This window comes from Lineus longissimus, chromosome 10 (assembly GCF_910592395.1).
Source record: "Lineus longissimus chromosome 10, tnLinLong1.2, whole genome shotgun sequence".
In the NCBI taxonomy this organism is placed as follows: Eukaryota; Metazoa; Nemertea; class Pilidiophora; order Heteronemertea; family Lineidae; genus Lineus; species Lineus longissimus.
The window spans coordinates 11,759,300-11,777,610 of record NC_088317.1 but is presented as its reverse complement, the minus strand read 5'-3'; the positions used below and the strand labels follow the sequence as shown (position 1 = coordinate 11,777,610).

At 45.2% G+C, this 18,311-nt stretch overlaps 1 protein-coding gene across 2 annotated transcripts in view; it reads left to right on the top strand.

Annotated features, from left to right (window-relative positions):
- LOC135494754 (TELO2-interacting protein 1 homolog) overlaps positions 1 to 18,311 on the top strand; it is a 412,060-nt gene that overhangs the window by 243,693 nt on the left and 150,056 nt on the right. The window lies entirely within an intron of this gene.

Genomic DNA, 18,311 nt, shown 5'->3' with positions numbered 1-18,311 from the left:
TTTAAAGTAGAACATTAGTGTATTTACGACCCTTGTCAACTACACCAGCGGAGCCCGAAATTTAGTCAATTTTTGAGAGGGAATGCCGAATATAATTCGTAACGGCAAGCATGCGGTTCTAATAACCAGAAAACTGAAACATGGAATTGATCCCATATTTTTAGAAGAAAAGATAGGAAAAACTTCCATGGCTTTTTAATGGAAGAGTTTTGAGCACTTTTGAACTAAACACAGGGCATCTAGGAAATGACGCCGCCGTGCGTAATGGTTAAGCCTTTAACGTAAATAGATGTGACGCCGCATTCTCAATTTATACCGATATGATCGCCTCGATAACTCTATAACGAAATATATAACCTTCAATCGAACCCATCCAAATCTTTCTAATGATTCTCAAGATCATATATACAAATTTTGATAATGGTTATATGTCCAAATCTTACATATTTTAACTTCTAAAACAGGTGTCGGACACTGGAAGCTTGAGCGTCTAAGGTATTACGTCAGTAGAATAAGATGGCAGAATCGCAATTCATCTAGATTTGTCATTAATTATCTTAAACTCAAAGCACATAACCCTAAAATGGTAACATACTACTGGTAGTTGACATAAATAAGAATTCGCATTCAGGATTTAGTGAGATTTTGATGTACGGTTTAGGAATTATTAAAGAATGACTGAGGGACGTGTGTCCAGACCGAAAGTGTACGTCGTTGTCAACGTAAAGTGGTTTGACGCGGATCACAGGACGTAGAAGGTGTGACCCGTAAAACTTGCAAAAATAATATCATAGATGGTGTCATAACCCGAAAAAGACGTACACCATTGTCTCAACAATATCTCTGACAACAAAGTCTTAAAACATGAAAGAGTTCATATGCATAGGCGTGACGGTATTTCAATCGACACACGGTGGATTTTCTGAAAGAACTGTCATCCAGGCGCGCGGAGAAGAGTCCGACGGCGCGTCAAAAGTGTCCAATCAAATCTCTGATTTCTTCTTCAACCTTTCAATCATATCATGATTTGCATAGCAAGAATATGAGGTGAGTGACCGCAAATACGTCATCTGGGCGTAATAAAGGATTTGGTGAGGAAGAAAATATTTTTTAGATGGAGTTTTGAAACGTAAACAAGTATAAAACCGTAGCAGTGCAATGTACACGAAATGTACACAGAGCATAACAATGGACCACACAATGTGATACACACAGAGACAAATACTGTTACGTTACGTGAAGAAGCGACCAGTTTGGTGATTTATGGCACTCAACTCGGATTCAAGCTTATTTCTTATCTCAAACTAGAGTATCTGTATTTTCACATACAACAAACCCAAACTAAGGCTCCAGTGATGGAGGTAGTAATCAGGGAGCTAAATTTAAAGGGGGAAAAGGGAATGACAGTCTTACTTGCTGTACTGGACAAACAAAGGGGCGTTTCAGTGGTAGATGGAGACTATGGAAAGGAGGGTGGGAATTATTTTGAATTACACGTAAGAATTTACTAAGAATTCTACACAACCCCCAACTAAAATTCAAGCCGAGTTTGAATTTGATTATGGAAAAATTATTCAGAAGTGAGTCCGTCCGTTATCACTAACAGGAACGTGTTATTGTGCAGCGCGCCATGATAACTCTAACGTATATGAGGGACAGGTTCCTACTGCATGGTGGTGCAGACTTCGTATTTTCCCACGTCTCCTCTGTGATCTTCTTGATACCGCCGGGTTTCTCTTCGGTGATCTTGCGCGTGTATCGCTTAGGTAGGACGTTGTCAAAGATGTTCGGGCGTAGTCCTGTGAACGGTGGTTTTGGCCCGTTCTTGGCGCTTACTTTTGGCAGCGGCATCGATGGTCCTTTGACCGTTCTGGTCTTCCTGGACTTTGGTGTAGACGGCATGGCGTCTCCCTCGGTGGTGGTTTTGCTGACGGTTTCCGCAGCCCTCTCACTTACGCGTCCCAAAATCTCTAGGAGATTGACATCATCGTTGGAGTTGGACTCTATAAAGTGTGCTGGCGGAGATACGGTTACTCGGATGGGGGAATCGAAGAGCGGAACATCCGGTACGTTGTTGTGGACCATTCGGGGTGCTTTCACGGGCGGCTCCTTGGTGGGCGAGGTCTTCGGGGGATTTTCTCTCTCTTCCGTCGACGTGCCGACCACCCTGTTGTGGCGACGCTCTTGCTCTTTCATTCCTTCGTCATTGTGGTGCTTGGGGCTACGTTCTTTTTCCTTGATGGTTGCTGAGGTACGCAGGTCTCCGGCCACGCGATGGTCTGTTTCTTCTCGACGCACACGTTCCTTTTCTTTGACCGTGGCTTAGGTGCGCTGATCTTCTGTTGCTTGATGATCTTTCCCCTCACGGCGCACGCGTTCCTTTTCTTTGGTAGTAGCTGAGGCGCGCTGATCTTCGGTGGCGTGATGGTCTCTTTCCGACGGAACAGTACGTTCTGAACTTCCGCGTGGGGTAGATCGTCCCTCTGAACTGCTACTACGGTCTCAGCCCACCGACCTCTCTATCTGTTCCTTCCTCTTTTTGGCTTCGGGACATACCGTACGGTGATGGACCAGCTTGATCGAGCTCCCGAAATGCCGTCCGCAGTCTCGACACTCATACTTTGAGCCGATGCTGCTCCATAACTTCTTCTTTATCCTGGCGATACCGTCCTCCCTCTTCATCGCGGACCCGGCTCGACAATTCAACTTGTGCACTGCTCTGGACTTCTCCGTCCCAAAAAAGCGGTGGCACAGATGAAAATATTTGGTTGGCTTCTTGAACGGCATGCTAACGGAAGAGAAGAGATCGATTTGAGTGATGTAGCAAATTTATTGTTCATATTTTTTAGACGCGCGCAAATCTGTTCTTGGTCTCGGTCGGTCGGTCGGCAGTGTTTTTTCTGCAAAAGTTTGGTCATCATTCGGTTCCTCGGGGTCGATTTCTCTCGTTTCGATTTCTTTGACGGGCCAAGGTTTCGCATTGATCCCTCGATACCGCATCAACCTGTCGTAATGTAGTACTTTTGGAGTAGCGTTCCTACTCTTTTGTACTCTGTATATGGTGTCCGAGAGTCTCTTGACGACAAGGTATGGTCCAACCCAGTTACAGCAGAGCTTGGTGGCTAGGCCTTTCTTGTATCAAGGATTATAGATCCAGAAGTATTAGGGTAGCAGGAAGGGTTGGGCGTTTGTGGTTTCTGAGTCTGAGGGGGTTGGTGTCTGTTGACTGTGCTTTAAGAGAGACTAGGCATGGCGCCAGTCTCTCTTAAAGCACAGTCAACAGGCATTTGGTCTCAGTATTTGGGTTTTGATTGCCATGACTGTACCCCTGTAAAAGTCAGAGGAGGAGAAGTTTGGAATGATGAAAGCATTGAAGAAGAAGAAATGTTATTATATATTGAGGAAAGCAAAATTTATTATGAGACTAGAAGGCAGTGTCCTGACTTGATTATTTTGAAAATGGCGGTCTGAACACATTAAAAGGTGGAACATGGCATTTTATCGACTTTGAAGTGTTCCGCAGTTAAAGGGAGACTATAGGCAGCAGCTAGGTAGGCAAGATAAAGTCATACAAATTTGCCAATAGGGGTCAGTCATATCTCTAGGCATGGCGCCAGTCTCTCTTAAAGCACAGTCAACAGGCATTTGGTCTTAGTATTTGGGTACAGAATCAAGGCAGCTCAGAGAGCAATGATTGAACGATGCTGTGGACAAGTCCAAGGATACTGCATCAGTCACGACCAACTTCTCATCAGAAAGCGTCACCACCAGCATATTCAATGTTCAGTTCCAACCTGTACCAGTCCAATGCACGCCTGTCATGGTCAGCAGTGGTCAGCTTAGCGCGATATGGAACATTCTTCCGAAACTCAAGCGAGGGAAGTCTGCTCATTAGCCTATCTCGCGCACTGCTCCTTCTTGTCAAACATTGTAGTGAAATCGTGGTACAGTGGGGCGTCCTCGAGGATTGCAGCTGGTCGGACAGACGTGAGGTGGAATGTGGGCGGCTGCACTTCTTCGTTGATGTGCGATGGCAGATAGCACAGTTGTTGCGTTGCATGACAGCTGAAAGTGAATGTGATATCATAGAACTGAGGCGTTTGCAATGAGACTATAGGTGAAGTAGAAGCAAGGAGTGAAATGGGCCATCTTCCAGTGACTAATATACAGAGTAAGGGCACTGGGTGTTGTTAGATTCAGCATTGAATGTATTCCTCGTACAAGCGTGAATAGTGTGGACATACAGTGAGAGGTGAGAGACCCCTATTGACTACTTCTTGTAACTTTATCTTGGATATTATATTAGTATTGAACTTCTAGCCATGGATTATGAAGAAATTGAAGTTGTAGGCATGGAATATGAAAAATTATTCAATGTTGAAAGACATTATTCCATGAGGCTTTGCCGTGATCGCAAAGGACGCGACGCGATTGGTTCACATGCTAATGAGGTATGATAATGATAATTACCTCTATAATGCTACTTGGATAGCGACTGTGTCGTTGATTGCAACAGTGGTCTATGTCAATGTGTGCCTGTAATGTCAATGAAGTATGATGAGGTGATGACGATAGTGCAATTGACTAGGTGGCGCATTTTAGAATCAGCAGTGAGCACTGTGTGTAACATGGTGGAGGCAGCGGAGATAATAACTGTGTCGAAAGTATTGTTATAGGGCCTTCCCTAGGCCCATGGGGTTAAATTTACAATCCACGATTGAAAAGATGTAGTTTGATCGCATTCAACTATAAATCCATTGAACAGTTGTGTTCCTTGGCTTTAGTCAACCGATGACCTTTTGTTGGGCCATGATCGGGGATTGTAAACTGTAAATGTATTATGGACTGGGAGACGGGGAAAACACAAGTGAAATAGACCAAAACAAGTGATTTTGGGGCTTTGGTTTAGACGCATGCCCCACATGCGCCATGCGGGATTATGCGGGATTATACGGTTCATGTGAACTTGTTGACATCTACATGATCTAGTGCCGTTATTGGTCATGGTACATGGTAGGCCTAATCATCATGGCAATATGTTTCAGGAAAAGCTCAGAGTAAAATGAACTGCCGATGAATAATGATGTTGTTCATGTTTACCATGTTTACTATACATAGCCATAGGGTATGCACTGGCCAGTGCACTTTCTGCACGTCGTCATGGTCATGTTACATGTACGTGATACCTTGCATATTTTGTTTTTTGAATGCGCATGCTTTTTGGGCAAAATCACTTGTACCAACACTAATGAATAATGTCTTCTTATCCCTATGACTCCATACACAGTGAGGGCATTGTCCCATTCTCATCAAATGGTAACTTATTGTACCGTATTAGGGTGGAAGTTGGGGAGCAGATACCTACCGCTGCACGCCTGTCATAATCAGCAGTGATGAGCATAGCGCGATATGGAACATTCTTCAGAAACTCAAGCGAGGGAAGTCTGCTCATTAGCATATCTCGCGCACTGCTCCTTATTGTCAAACATCGTAGTGAAATCGTAATGGAAAACGTCTGGCTTTGCGCCAGACGTTGAGACTAATAAGTGAAGAACTAGTAGGTAAAGAACTTCTACTTGCGCGAGACTGCTCTGATAAAATTATCATTGCAGAGACTACGGTGACGTACACATATATTTTTTACAATCAAAAATGCCCTCAAAAGACGACATGGAATGATTATTTTATTGATATTTCCTACTATATACCTTCCAATTATCACTTTATACAAATAGATCGGCGTTAGGTCGCATGCTTTTCTTTCCTGGTGACACAATAAAGCAAAATAGTTGCAACCCCGTAAATGCGCTATAAGTCCAATAATAAGTGACGGTGACCCGTTATAAATGTTTCGCCAGCTTCGCTTTTTTGCCGCTACGCGGCGCGTTGGGCCCTTGCGTCCAGACGAATTCTCCCACTTTAAATGGCTTGCCGTGATGCCGCTGGTCATACGTTCTTTTCTGTCTCTGATGTTTAATCTCGATTTGTTCCTGGACATTCTCAAATGCGCTCTCTAGTCTTAGCTTGAGGTCTGTGGTATACTGCGAGATTTCGACTTTGTCCGTGTTGGGGTCTCCATATAATATGTCTAGAGGTAAGGCCAGCTGGCGACCAAACATCATAAAATACGGTGTCTCTTGAGTCGTACTGTGTTCAGAAGATCGATAGGCCATCATAGCGAAGGGTAGTTGCTCATCCCAATCCTTCTGGTTTTTCTTAACCATCATTGCCAGGGAGTTCAAGAGAGTCCTATTGTGTCGTTCTATCATCCCGTCGGATTGTGGATGGACGGACGTAGTCCTCGTCTTCTGGATATCTAAAATTCGACAGACTTCCTTTACCAGATTCGACTCATAGTTGGTCCTTTGATCTGAATGGAGCTGCCTGAATGCTCCATACCTGCATAGAAACTCCTTGACTATCTTTCTTGCTTCGGTTATCGCTTCTTGATTAGGTAGGCCATATCCTTCAATCCATTTCGTGAAGTGGTCGCCAATTAAAATTATATATTTGTTCCGTCTGGCTGTGATTGGTAATGGGCCGAGGATGTCAGTGCTGATTCTTTCCATTGGTGCACCAGTCAAATACGTCTGTAACTTGCCCCTATTACGATGCGGAGGAGTTTACCTTGACTCGCACTTATCGCATTTTTGACAGAATTCTGTGATAGTGTCTTTCATGTTCTTCAAAAAAAACCTCGCCTTTTCGTATGTCTTTTGTATGCCAAGATGAGCTGCAGTTCTGGCCGAATGTAACTGACCAATTGCTTCTTCACGGAATCTTTGTGGTAGCAGTGGCTTGAGTACCATGGTCCTACCGTCATCTGACTCGTACTGTTGACACAGAACACCATTCTTAACCCTTACGTTCCCAACTTATTTGTCAATTTTCCCTTTTTTACCCGATTTTTATGTATACAACTTTGATTTCATTTCTATGAGTACCTGCTGGCTAGAAACATAGAAAAGTATACATTTCCTGAAAGGTGAGAACACGTAGTTTCAAAATACAATAAAACTGGTTAGTAATTGCAACTGCATAATAATTAGTAATTGTTAATTGGCGTTAATTATGGTAAATTTGCGACGAAATATGAAAATAAATTGATCTATTTTAGAGTTACTCACAAATTTTGCTTATTTCTTTGTTGCAAATCATTCTCTGAAGTCTCTGCTATATCCACAAAGCCAATGAACACTAATTTTATCCACAGTAATGAGTTTTTGCTAACTTATTTACATGTTATCCACTAACGAGCGAATCGAAAGAAAACGATGAATATGAACATTTTCGTCTCTCACTTTCTCCTTTGAATTCCAACAGTTTCTCAACACAAACAATGATAGAAATGAGTGAAGGTCAATGTCAAGACACCTTCCGGACAAAACAATTGCCCTAATGTTCCTAATCATCATCACTATCAATGTGGAGTACCCTACGATGGTACGCTGTATGACACTCCCCGGGACATAGTCGCTTTAGGCATGTGGCACAACCATACTTAGTTTCAACCCTTCTTGCATTCCTCCCATGTCCTAGGCAGCAGTAGTGACACCTACCCCTCTTCAAAATGTTTCTACTGTCAAGATTGACTGAGGTGTGATCCTTTCTAAAGAGCACTTCATGTTGCATCAAAACAGCTGTTGGACGACCAACCAATTTGCGACTTGTGAAGTCGCCTATGAGACTGCGGATGACTTCTAGCCTGAACTTCTTGTGTTCCATTGGCTTGAGTTGCTTTTCAGGCATTGGATTGTTGATCAGATCGAAGGAGAGTTTATACAAAATGTATGCATTGACTGTAGCTGTATTCAAGAAGTCTAAGAAGATTCGGACCCACCACCTCCTGGACTTTCGGTCGGTGGCATACGATTGTTGCAGTTCATCAATGGCTCCCATGTTACTGTTGTAGTCTTTGATCATGGTTGGGGCTGGAACTTCTACCCTTCTTCCATCTCCTTGCCTCCTCTGTACTGTATCATTCCCCCAAGCAGAATGAGCATTAGTGGCAAATGTGACACACTTTGTGTCACTCCAGATGGTGCAAAGCACTGAGTTGGCAGCAGTGTCCTCTGAGAATGAATGAAACTCACCTCTGTTCCTTCCCCTGTCTCTGAGAAAGGGCTTCCTTTTGAACTCAGCAGGATACCCTCTTCTAAGTGACCTAAGTGTTCCACACCCAAAGATACCAATGGCATTCAGATCTTTGAGGAGCTGGAAAGATGAAAAGAAATTATCCATGTAGATGACATGATTCTGCATGGGGTTCAAAGTGCAGGCAAGATCCATTACCACACGATGACTGAGCCCATGTTCTCGGTTTCCCTCTGCTCCAGTGTAAATTTGAAATGCATAGATGTATGCACAGCAAGAACAGCCTAGTTCCCAAATCTTTGTGCCTCGCTTGATAGGCTTTGCAGGCATGTATTGCTTGCATGGGTTCCTGCCTTTCCCCTTCACCATGTGTTCATCGACTGCACAGTTTTGACCAGGTTCGAAGTACTGCCTGAATGTTGTCTGCAGAGTGTTGAGGAGAGGCCTGAGTTTGTACAGTTTGTCATAGTTAGGGTCATCTCTAGGTACTGCTGTTTCATTATCAGCCAGATGTAGGTTACCCCACAACTCGAAGAATCTATTTTTGGGGAAGACCTTGGTGACTGCCGGAACTGACAAAAGTTCATCAGAAGAGAAATAGTCTTTGAAAGCGGGCACAATATGAATTCCCATGAGGAGTAAGACCCCTAGGAAGGCCTTCATCTCCTCAAATGTAGTGTCATGCCAATGCATTCTTCCTTGCTGACCAGCATATCGGTTTGTCTCTTCCACGATTCCATGAATCCGCGCATCAGGCCACACTTGTTCAAAGAATTCAACAGGTGAACTACAGTCCAGTGGTTCAGTAGGCCCATGAGCTGAATCCCCAAGAAACTGTGGGTACTGTACATTGTGAGCTTCATCCATTGGACCCCAGTTAGGAACATAATCCTGTGGAGGAGGGGGGCCTCTAGCCCTCTGGCGGCCCCCGTGCTACTGGCACCGGAGCAACGACATCATCCTCAACATCGTCCTCGACATCTGAACCGTCTCCATCATCACCTCCAGGGATATCAAAGTCAGAGTCAGAAGGGGGGGAGCCATCAGGGGAGGGACTCCTAGGTGGGGAGGCAGGCCCAGGTAAGATTGGTGGAGAAGGAGGGTGGTAGAACCTCAATGCAGGTAAGTCTGACGCAGCTGCAGCACGAGTCACTCGGCGGCGTCTTCGTGGAGGAGACGTGTCGTCTTCATCATTGGTTGTGACAGTAACAGCTGGGCCTGTGACCCCTGAAGGCCCTGGTATGGAGTCAGCATTAGTGTCTACAGTCAGTACAGGTGTCACTACACTGCCATTATCAAGATTTCCTGGCGTATTCCCAGTTGAGATGGGTGATAGCAATGATGTCTGAGAGTCACACACAGAACTGTCTTGATCCCCCCTGTCCCTACCCCCCTGGGACCCCTGTGGGGTCAAGACACCACCAACACCTCTACTACTACGTGCATCTACATTACAAGCATGTGTATCAACAGTGCGAATAAAATTGTCATCAAAATCACCTTCAGCTCCTTCAAAATCAGGGTCATCACTCTCATCTCCGTCCTCTGGTAAATCCATGAGAATTCTAGTCACATCCTCAACGTTGTACACCCTCGATTTACTCATTTTTATTCATAAATTGATCGAAAACTATGCAGAAAGTTGTGTAGAAGCAGCAAGAACTCAGTAAATGGGTTTGCGGCAGAAGTACCACCAGAGAACCGAAACTAACGTCACGAAAACGGGGCTTCCCCGAAACCGCGCATAAATGCGCGGTTGGGAACGTAAGGGTTAAACTCCAATTGATCCCATAATGACCAGTAGTGTTTATCTGCTTCTCCTTTCAACGAGATGGATTCCCAGGCCGGACATACAGAGTGAGTTTCTTTCAACTGGAAGATCCATCGAAACTCCGAATCTTTTCCTTGTGCTTTTCTAAGCTTTTCGTCAGTCCAGTCAAAGGCCTTTTCCCTTCTTCTTAGGTTTCCTTCTCCCCTTTGCCGCTCTGGGACGTTGATACCAATGTTTGGGGATCCACTTTATTTGTGTTGGTGCGGCGTCTTCCAATGGACCTGAGTGTTCTGTCTGTGATGACACCTCATTCGAAGGGTTCGATGGTGATGCCTCGCTACCTACTGTTGATGATATCTGCCTCACACAAGGTGAATCATAGTTCTTCTTAATGCAGTAGTTGCATGGAATTCTTGACATGGCGTCGGCGTTTCCATGATGAAGACCTTTCCGGTGGACTATTTCAAAATCAAAGGTTCCTAAATATTCTATCCAACGTGCCAACTGTCCCTCAGGTTCTTTGAAGTTCATTAACCACTACAAACAGCTGTGATCAGTTCTGACTGTGAATCTTTTTCCATATAGATAGTGACGATATTTCCTGACAAAAACCACCACAGCCAACAATTCCCGCCTGGTGACACAATAATTCTTTTCGGATAGTGATAAAGTCTTGCTGTCGTATGAAATCACCTTTTCTTGTCCACCTTGCAGCTGATTGAGGACCGCTCCAATCGCATATCCAGAGGCGTCTGTATCCAGTATGAATTTCCCTTGGTTGTTTGGATATCCCTGTATGGGTGCTGTAATCAGCAATTCCTTTAGTCTGTTGAAGGAATCGGAGCATTCCTCGTCCCAAACGAATTCTTGGTCTGTCTTTGTTAACTTGTATAAGGGTCTGGCTACATCTCCAAACGAGTGAATATACGCCTTGTAATACGTCACTAATCCTAGGAAAGATTTGACTTCTGTCAGACTCTCGGGTACCGGCCAGTTCTTGACGACTTCAATCTTTTCTGGGGATGTCCCCACGCCGTACTCAATTATCAAATGTCCAAGGAACTCAACCTCTTTCTGCATCAGGTTGCACTTTTTGGGTTTTAACTTGATGCCGGTCTTTTCGAGCCGACTAAACAAATCGGACAAATTGGAGAGAGCGTCTTCAAAATCGTTTCCCATGGTAATTACGTTGTCTAAATAGACCAAACCATTCCAGACCACATTTTCTGGTTCCTTAAAGCTCGCTCTTTTCCTCCTATCACTGGTAGGGGAGACTCGATCCCTGTTGTCGAGGTTCAGAAATTGCGCAGGTCTGATGGGGTTAAGTATTCCTATTGTTGTGTCGACTTTTAAAAGTATGGTATCATCTGTTACATTGACAATAGGGATCGGAATTAGTGAATTTCATAGTCCACGATCGCTTTTCCCACCATGCAACCCGCTTTTATGGATTTTGCATCTTTCACAGTGCCAGTTGGTTCAGCAATTGCCCATTTCCCTCGTATATGCGGTCTTGATTTCTTTGTTAGGACAACCATCTGTGAACGTGGTGGTATGGTGGTTCTTTCTGAAATCACTAACCGACAGCTCCTCCCTTGGCCTATCTTAGCAGATCCTACATCACCGCATGCGACATGTTCTCCACGGCAAACAAGAGATCTAGCGGAAGGATATAACTCGCAGCCGAAATACCTTATGAAATCCATCCCTAATAGTCCCTCAGCTTGTACATCTGCTACTATGACAGAAAATTGGGTCTTTTTTTTCTGTAGAATCCCAATATCAATGTCACATTGTCCGTAAACTCGTAAAGGACTGTCATCGGCAGTGGTGAGTCGTATATCATCTTTTCTAAGTTAGGTCTTTCCCTGGGTCGAATTTGGAGGTATTTTTCGTGACGAAGGATTGTTACAAACGATCCTGTATCAATTATAAATCTTACTCTTGTGTCATGGATTCTTCCAATAATGAAAAACCATCATCCAACACGGGCCCTATGCGCTGCATGGGGGTTGGTTCAGAGGTCTTTGCTTTCTTTTTCATCGAACTCCGGGGATGCTGTCGGGGATTGTTGCTTAAGACCGGCGCTCTCCCCTCTGCGTCGGCCTGAAATCGTTTTTTTTCTGTCTTGGTTGCGAGCATTCCGAGTTGAAGTGGCCAAATTGGCCACAGTTCCACATCGAGTCAAGATGCGAGGCCTCTGATGGGCTACTACGCGCGTCCACTTACACCGGCCCCTCAAATCCACTAAATTTGACTCCGTGGGATTTACAAGTTCAAAACTTCTAAAATAATCGTGCAAATCTTTAAAACTAACTGGTTTAACTTGTTTAACTTGAATCGCTTTTCACACGAACGTCTACTCGACAATTCCCAGTGAATGTACTATAATCCAGAGTATGATAACTAGACTAAGTTTAAGTGTCCGACACTCAATCACTATTAAGTGAGAGTATACACACTACTAGAGTGTCAAGAGCATTTGTACTAGCTGTTTAAAGGTCCTTGTCCTCAGCTCGAATAAGCCTCGCCAACTTCGTGATCGGCCTGCTGTAGAGTCCAGTTTGAGTCTTTACATAGCACGATCGGGTTCAGCCATCTCGACTCTGATGAATCCTGGTATATCTCCCAACTGGCCAATAAGCTCTGCCAACACTGTCATCCTGTACCACGACAATGTCGTTCTCGCGGATGTCTGGTGTCGGGTCTTGACACTTCTGTCTCTGCTGCAAAGTCGTCACGTACAGCTTCTCGAACTGTTTCCACACCTGGTTGGCGACATAGTTGGCTCGTTTCCACCGGCCTCGGTAAATGTCATCTTCGTCCGTAAGGCTGTTGTCTGTCTCAATGGTATTGAGACCCATCAGATGATTTGGAGTAATGGCTACAACGGACGTGTCGGCACTAGACGTTGCCGTCAGCGGTCTGCTGTTCACGATCCACTCGGCTTTCACCATGACAGTATGCATCTCCTCCTCATCTAGACTCTGCCTGTTGATAAGTCCGTACAGTATCTTTCGTACAGATCTGATCTGTCTCTCGTAATGTCCTCCAAAGTGGCTCGCCTTCGGTGGGTTGAAGGTCCACTCAATCTCTTCCTTCGCAAGTTTCTTCTCGATTGTCAACTCCTAATTCATCTTAAGTAGGTCCTGCTTTATCTCTTTGCATACTCCCACCAAGTTAGTTCCGTTATCGGATCAAGGTTTCTTCGGTCTACCTGTGCGATTGACGAATAGGCTGATAGCAAGTAGACATGACAGAGTGTCCATCTTGTTCGCTATTTCAAGGTGGATAGCTCTGGTGTAGTTACACGAAAACAGTACTCCGTATCTTTTCAGTTGTCTTCGACCGACCTTGACCATTAATGGTCCGAAATAATCGATACCGGAATTCTCGAACGCTCTTGCTGTGTGAACTCTATCCGTTGGCAAGTTGCCCATCTTTAGCCTCTCGAGTCTTGCTTGGTATTTCTTGCACAGAACACAGGCCTTCAACACTTGCTTGACTGCAGTTGTCACCCTGGTAATCCAGTACTGTTCTTGAAGGGTTGAAATGACTTGGTTTCGCCCAACGTGTCCTTCCATCCCGTGAGTTCTTTGGATGAGTTTTCATACCAATGGGTCCCCTCCTGGCAGTATGATCGGATGTTTTCCTCGATGTGGAAGCAAACTGTCATTCAGCCTTCCTCCCACTCTGAGTAAACCGCCCTGGTCTAGCTCTGGGCATAGGTTTCGGATTCTGCTGCGTTTGGAGATTGTCTTCTTCATTTTCAAACACTGGATTTCGTCGCCGTAATACCTCTGTTGGATGACTCTAAGAACTGCTAGTCTGGCCTAACGTCTGGCATCTGCTAACGAAGTCTGGTCTCTGGAGTGAGTAGGCGTGAGTAGGACCTGAGCGCAGTCCACTATCTTCCGCCATTCTGAGATTCGATTCAGGAGTGCTAACACTGTCTCTGCTGCAGCATCTGCTTGTTGTTCCATGGCATTAACGAGATTCACGGATTGCTGCGTGGGTTTTGTAGGTTCGACTAGCCATGTCTCTTCCGTTAACTGCAGGAACTCTGGGCCAGCTTGCCACAAACTTCCTTTAAGCTCCTTTGCGGCGCCTCCCCTCGATGCGATATCTGCAGGATTTTCCTTTCCTGGCACGTGTTTCCAGTCGTCGACTTTAGTGAGTGTCAAAATCGTCCCGACTCGATTTCTGACAAACACTGGTGTTCTGATAGTATCATTTCACAGATACTTTAGCACGATTCTGCTATCCGTCCAGTTGACGCTTCTCTGCAATGGTAGTCGGAGTTCTTTCTTAAGTTTCACTGTGGTCTTCGCTCCCAACGTAGCTGCAACCAGTTCTGCTCTTGGGATTGTTTCTCCTTTCTGTGGATTTACTCGAGATCCAGCATTGATCAGCTTCGATCCAATTTCGCCTGCACTTTCAGTTCTGATGTATGCAACGGCTCTGTGCCCCTTTTCCGATGCATCGCTGAACACATGTAGCTGGTGTTCGTTGTTTGATCCTGGGGTGTAGCTGGTAACGCATCAGTCAAACTCTATATCGGTGACAGCTTGAGTACCATCTCTCCAGCTGATCCACTGCTTGAGCTGCTCTTCTGGTACTGGGTCATCCCAACTTAGTTTCAGTTTCGACAAGTTCTGAACAATCGTTCTACAGTTCAGTATCCAGGGTGACACTAAACCTAACGGGTCGAACAGTTTTGTCATGTTCGACAACAGCTCTCTTCTGGTAGTGACTTCTTTCAGATCTGGTGCTCGGTAGGTTAACTTATCAGTCTCTGGTTTCCACTTCATCCCTAGTGTCGGCATTTCGCTCGTGCTATCAGTTCCTAAGTTGACATCGCTTCCAGCACTCACTCGGCGCTCCTCGGGTATGCTGCTCAAAATCTCAGGACAGTTAATGGCGTACTTCCTCAACGGCAAGCCTGATCGCTGATCGCTGGTGATGGCTTGGATCCGAATGAATGAACAGTCCATCTCCAATCTTCTACATTTCCATGGTCGTCAATCCACTGGAAACGATACCAGTTTCTGTCTTTTGGTAGGATCTTGCTCTGATGAAACATGCTCTGCATGTCACTACTCATAGCAATCGGATTTTCTCTAAATCTCAGTAAAACTCCATCTAAACAATTTGTTAGATCTGGTCCTTTCATGAGAAGGTCGTTGATGGAAATACCATTCTGCTGGGCTGATCTGTCGAAGACGATTCTAAGTTTGGAGTTACGATTTGAGTTCTTCACTCCATGATGTGGTAGGTACCATCTTTCTTTTGTTTCATCAAGTTCGGCGGCAGGGACTCGCTCGCTGTAACCCTTTTCCTTCAGGCTGTCCATCTGCTTGCGGCATTCTGCGCCATAGTCTGCGTCCCGTTTTACTCGCTTCAGCACACCTGTCAGCCTCTTTAGTGCCATCGGGCGGCTATCTGGTATTGGTGGTAAGTTCTCCTTCAGCGGCAAACCAACTTCATACCGCTCCCCTGTGTAGGTAGAACTTTCTTATAGTTTCTGCATGAAACGTTCATCTTCAGGAGATATGTGTATCTCTTCTCCTAGTGGTCCATCGTCAAATTCTCTGGCGATGTGTTCATTAAGGTTCTGGTGTAGTTCCTCCACTGTAACTCTATGGACTGGTCACGTACTCTCCCGGCCCATCTGGACTGGCCCGAGTAAGGTCCATCCTATCTTCGTTCACATGGCGTACGGTCCATCGTTCGTTGACGATATAATCTCCACCGGTCGAATAGCATCTGGTTCGTTGGCTCCTAATAGTAACCCGACTGGTGCATCAACGACTTTTAAGTCAATATTCTTTAGCTCTGGATACCTCTTCGCATCGCTGATCTTGGGTATCTCCCATATGTTTATTGCAATGGTATCATGCGTATAAAGTTCATGGAGTTTAACCCATTGGTCATCTGGGTTAAGTCCCTTGACTTCTAAGTTGCGTATCTTTCGGCATTGGTTACTGGTAGACTTTTGAAGCATGGTATACAAATCAACTGTACCTTGTCGACCTCTTAGTCCCATCTTCTGAGCGAGTGCGTTGGTTATAAAACTGGCTCCTGCACCGTTATCCAGGAATGCATTCGTGGTGATCTCAACACCATTATCTAGACTTCGATGTTTCACCGGTAGGACGGCCATTGCTACTGCGTCATCGGTCCCAACTCGTCTCGAGTTAATCGTGGCTGCATTGGCTTTCTCTGATGGGGTCAATGCTGGTTGTGAAGTCTCTGTCTTCTGGTTGGTCCTGGGCTGACTGGATGTTGTCTGGTTGCTCGCCTGGTTGCCTGTCTGGTTGTCATGTTCCTTGGCTAGATGTCCTCGTTCAAGGCACTTGAAACAACGGCCTTGCTTCTTCAGGAAGTCAGTTCTTTCGTTTCGAGGCAGTCTCTTCAGCTTTCTGCATTCTTGTATTGTATGTCCATCTTTTATACACTGTGTGCAGTGTTCTTCTTTTTCACCTGTGGGTACCACCTTGAAGGCTGGCCTCGATGTAGTCTGCTTCGCTTGACTCGGTTTTGGGGTGAAAGTTTTCTTTCTCCTTGTGAGGACTTTGGCTCATTCTCTGTTTTCTGCCTCTGACCATATCTTGGGTTCAATACAACCTTTGCCTGGGACTCAACGAACTTCACTAGGTCTTCATAATCTGCTGGATCCCAAGTTCTGCTAAACATGTCGGTGTCTCGTCTGATCCACTTGAACCTCAAACAGTCTTGCGGCAGCTTGTCAACAATCTGTCCCATGGTTGAAGGGTGTTCCAATTCGGTCAGCCTCCCTAGCCCTTTCAAAGCGTTAAAGCTATCTCGCAGTAGAATCGACAATCTATCCAGGTCTTCTGCTGCTTTGATGTTCAACTTCGGCCAGGCCTTGATCTTCCTGACGTAGGCTCGGCTTGCGTCGTAAGGGCAACCACGGACAAGTTCATGTGGGGTTCCTTTAGTCTAGGCCCTAAGCTGAGTCAACCTCTCTCGGTCAGTGTCGGTCCATTTCGCAATGTACTCCTGGAGTCGATCAGGAATTCACGAAACTTCGTTTCATCACCATCAAACATCTCTGGTTCGGACTTTGGAATACGCATCTGCTTGGTTAAGTCTCTCAGAGTCAGTGCAATAGCTGAAAGAGCCCTCTCTGTCGCCTGGGTCATGTTTGAAAGCTGGGAGATATTTGCTGGTTCAGCTATCCCTGTTGACTCGCCTCTAGGTGAGAATGGCTGTGTTCGGGGGTCAATCCAGCTATACGCGCCTCTGGGTCCTGGTGTTCCCGGTTGAGCCAACCCTTCTACTTCCATCTCTGCCATACCCTCAATCCATCCTGTAACCTCGGACAGAAACTGTTCATATTGTTCTATCCTGGAGTCGCAATATTTCTGATCACCTTCCTGCTCTTTGGAAGTCAGGATAGACTGGTAGGCCAAATGAGCATCTAGGAACTACTCAGTCATCTCCTGATATTGACGAAGGATCGTGTCATCCTTCTCAATCTCGCTCCCGGCATCCATCAACCTTTTAAGGCAATATCTCTTACGGTAATCTTCCCCGTCAATGATCTGCTACGGCAGAGTTGCTTCAGTTCTCTTTCTCTATCCATCTTCTCACGAAGCTGCTGCGTATGTCTCAAATGCATCCCTTCAGGTGCCTCATCTCCAATCTGGTTCGTCTCTTTGTCAGCCACAGCATCCGGTTTCTCGGTCTCAACGCCGTCATTCATGTTATTCTTATCAGCCATTGCCCTTTAGGAGCCTCACGTAGTGCCCTCGATAAGAGTGTCTGGTGTCCTAGGAACGTAGCAACCTCGTCCCTAGTTATGGCGTTGATATTCAGCAGGCGTCACAGTGCAGTAAGTGTAGCAAATCAACCTAGATCCAGGAATTGGGAATGCGGGTCATGAAATTGACTAACTCACTGACTTTTCTGGAGCTTTTTCTCCTCAAAGTTCTTGACTTCTGGGCTGACTTGTACTTCATCCGCTCTCTAAATCATATCAGTGTAGGTGTCTTCTTGGAACAACCTCACAACGAGCGGGGTTAACGTGAATATAGGGACTTTAATCACTCAAGTTTCACAACGTTTACATAGGTGAGGTGTGTATCGGTCGCGAATCTGATCTACAACAATACAAAATGCAATCGATTCTGTATACCGTTAGTCCTGGTATCATAGCCTGTAAAAGAAAGACATGATTATTCTCTGAACAATCAAAGACTTTTCATGGTTTCATTCATTTTCTTTTTGCAAACTAGGATATCAGAACATTGTTTGGCCTACATGTTCAGCTGGAACCATATGGGAGGGAGCAACATCTACCCTTGCGATATCGAACACATGACTGTGTCGTGTGACCAAGATTAGGATATCTTCAAAAAGAAATTTTATCATCAAACCAGTGACTATTTGGTGGACGCAAACAAAAGCATAATAATGATAA